Source organism: Sus scrofa, chromosome 3 (assembly GCF_054392235.1).
Source record: "Sus scrofa isolate SSC_HxYL_T2T_F1_AM1 chromosome 3, Sscrofa_HxYL_maternal_Yorkshire_Landrace_v2.0, whole genome shotgun sequence".
Taxonomy (NCBI): domain Eukaryota; kingdom Metazoa; phylum Chordata; class Mammalia; order Artiodactyla; family Suidae; genus Sus; species Sus scrofa.
In genome coordinates this window covers 121,439,572-121,443,102 of record NC_139385.1, presented here as the reverse complement: position 1 = coordinate 121,443,102, position 3,531 = coordinate 121,439,572, and positions in this window count along the sequence as shown.

Genomic DNA, 3,531 nt, shown 5'->3' with positions numbered 1-3,531 from the left:
TTGCACAATGTGTTCCAACTTTATCTCAAAGTAAATTGTGTAATGGTAATAACACAATGGAATACATTGTCTGAGATCAGTTTTCCCTCTGATGCCTTTAAACAATAATCACAGCACCTTAAAGTATGATGATACTATTATATACATGACTTGGGTATTCCCTAACATCTGTGAGGATGCGGGCTCAATCCCTGGCCTTGCTCAGTGGGTTAAGGATCTGGGGTTGCCATGAGCTCTGGTGTAGGTCACAGACTCGGCTTGGATCCTGAATTGCTGTGGCTGTGACATAGGCTGGCGGCTACAGCTCCAATCCAACCCCTAGCCTGGGAACCTCCCTGTGCCATGAGTATGGCCCTAAAAAGACCAAAAAACAAGCAAACCATTATATACATGACTTAGTACATGATTATTTCCAAATAAATTTTAAAGTTGATCCCAGTTACATAGAATATTAGTGTGTTCTTTGTTCTCTGTTAGTAAATATATAACTAACATACTAAAAGCCCACATAGGAAGAGGAATGGGGAAGGAAAATTTGAGTGTAAGGGGGATTGATAGTGGTCGAGGAACCAGAAACATTTTAAACAGCTGCTGTGAGTAGGAATGGAAATGTATAAGAAAGATCTTTAGGGGCAATTATTTGATATGGTGTCTCCGAATCCCTTGAGGATATATGTTACTTTTAAACAAAAAGGCAATGTTGTTTCTACATATGGCAAAAATCCAAAGTAACAGCGAGGGAGTTCCCCTTGTGGCACAGCGGAAACAAATGCCACTAGTAACCATGAGGATGCTGGTTCAATCCCCAGCCTTGCTCAGTGGGTCAGGAATCCAGCATTGCCATGAGCTGTGGTGTAAGTCGAACACACGGCTCAGATCCCACATTGCTATGGCTGTGGTATAGGCCAGCAGCTATAGCTCCAATTTGATCCCTAGCCTGGGAACTTCCATATGCTGTGGGTACCCAAAAAAGCAAAAAACAAACAAACAAACAAAAACTGTCAGCAAAGAGAAACATTTTGCTCTTATACTAACCATATATTATAGAGCAAATTATAACTCAATCACTTCTTAAAAGAACACAGCAATTCCTGCTGTGGTGCAACAGGATCACAGAGTCTCGAGTCCTGGGACGCAGGTTCCATCCCTGGCCCAGCTCTGTGGGTTAAGAATCCCATGTTGCCATAGCTGCCAGCGTAGGTCACAACTGCAGCTTGGGTCTGTGCCTCAGAGTTGCCAAAAAAAGAAAAAGAAAAAAAAAAAAAAACCACAGAGCTGCTTTAGAAGCTAATGAGATTTTTAACTAAACAAAGATCCCATGATATACCTTCCTGAAACATGGCAAAACATATATATTTTTAAATTTGCATCTTTTAATAGGGAAGATCATTCAAATCAAGAAAAATGAAGAGGAGTTCCCATTGTGATTCATTAGTAACTAATCTGACTAGTATCCCTGAGGATGTGGGTTTGGCCCTGGCTTCATTCAGTGGGTTAAGGATCCAGGGTTGCTGTGAGTTGTGGTGTACATCGAAGTCATGGTTTGGATCTGGCGTTGCTGTGGCTGTGGTGTAGGTCACAGACTCAGCTCGGATCCCACATTGCTGTGGCTGTGGTGTAGGCCAGAAGCTGCAGCTAGGATTCGACCCCTAGCCTGGCAATTTCCATATGCCACAGGTGCAGCCCTAAAAAGCAGAAAGAAAGAAAAAGAGAAAGAGAAGGAGGGAAAAGAGAAAAGAAAGGAAGAAAAATAAAGATTCTTATTGCCAAACTGAAGGGAAAATATTGAGTGAGAAGAAAATAATCAACTAAAGTATTTCATTATTCGTAAACAAATACAAATATAAAACATAAAAGCCCTAGGAGTTCTCATTGAGGCGCAGTGGAAACGAATCTGACTAGGAACCAAGAATTTGCAGGTTCAATCCCTGGTCTCACTCAGTGGGTTAAGGATCTGGCGTTACCATGGGCTGTGGTGTAGGTTGCAGACACAGCTCAGATCCCGCATTGCTGTGGCTGTGGTGTAGGCCAGCAGCTGTAACTTCGATTAGACCCCTAGCCTGGGAACCTCCATGTGCTGTGGGTGCGGCCCTAAAAAGAAAACAAAACATAAAAGCCCTAAATTTTAAAGGAGGCATATGAATATACATAAAAATCAACCTTTGTGTTTCTAAGAAGGAATTGTCCATCCATGTGGATGAGATGATTTTTCTCAAGGATGAGAAAGTATGAGAAACCAGATATCCCAGTTCCCAAGGCAACGTTCTTTTGATAACCTAAATATTATTTTCACCTACTAACTCCTGATTTATACTCATTACACAATGATTCTATCCCCTCTTCCCTCTTACATGGTGTGAACAGTTAGAACTAGTGACAATCCTGGACTAACTCCAAAAATTGAATGTATCCACAAGGAAATATGGGAAACACAAAAGAAATGGTAAACTGTGAGGGAGAGCTAAGTTATTAGTTGAGTTTATTTATTTTTAGCAGCGTAGCTGACAAGTATATTGTGAAGAGAGTTTTGTTTTTGTTTTTTTTTTTTTCTTTTTGGTCTTTTTGCCTTTTCTAGGGCCACACCCACAGCATATGGAGGTTCCCAGGCTAGGGGTCTAATCGGAGCTGTAGCTGCCTGCCAACGCCAGAGCCACAGCAATGCGGGATCCAAGCCAAATCTGCAAACTACACCATAGCTCATGGCAATGCCGAATCCCTAACCCACTGAACGAGGCCAGGGGTCGAACCTGCAACCTCATGGTTCTTAGATTCGTTAACCACTGAGCCATGACCACTCAGCCTACCTGAGAAAATGTTCCTTCTTTATCATCAAGTAGAAATTGAGGTTCTGAAAGAAAATCCCTTTTCTTACAGCTCTCCTGACTGATGAGTGTGTCTGCATAGTTGGGTTGCAGGAAGATCACGTGACTCCCATGCAAGTCCAAGGTGATTGAGACCTCTTGGGACTAGGTCTGCAGGAAAGCCTGCACCCCGTCCACACCCACAAAGTGAGAGATGGTACAGCTTCCAGTCTGCCTCCTGAAGCCTGGAGCAGACTCGACCAGGTTGTGCTCAAACCCTTGGAGGAGTTCAGGATTTTGTTGGGCATGGGTCTCATTGTGTGGCCCTGTAAGAAACTTTTCTCTGCTCCTCACTGACAGTTCAGTTTGTTTGACCTCATTGTGCATCAGGCATGGCCACACCTCAAGGAGAGTGATCAGAGCTCTGTGTCACTGGCCCAGTGCAGAAAAGTACATGTGGCAAAAGCTGTGATATGTTGGAGTTCCCTTGCTGGCTCAGCAGTTGATGAACCCGACTAGGATCCATGAAGATGCGGGTTCGATTCCTGGGCTCACTCACTGGATTAAGGATCTGGTGTTGCCTGTGAGCTCGTGGTGTAGGCTGTGGTGTAGGTTGCAGATGTGGCTCAGATCTTATGTTGCTCTGGCCGTAGTGTAGGCCAGCAGCTGTAGCTCTGATTTGACCCCTAGCATGGGAACTTCCATGTGACATGGGTGCTGCCCTATAAAG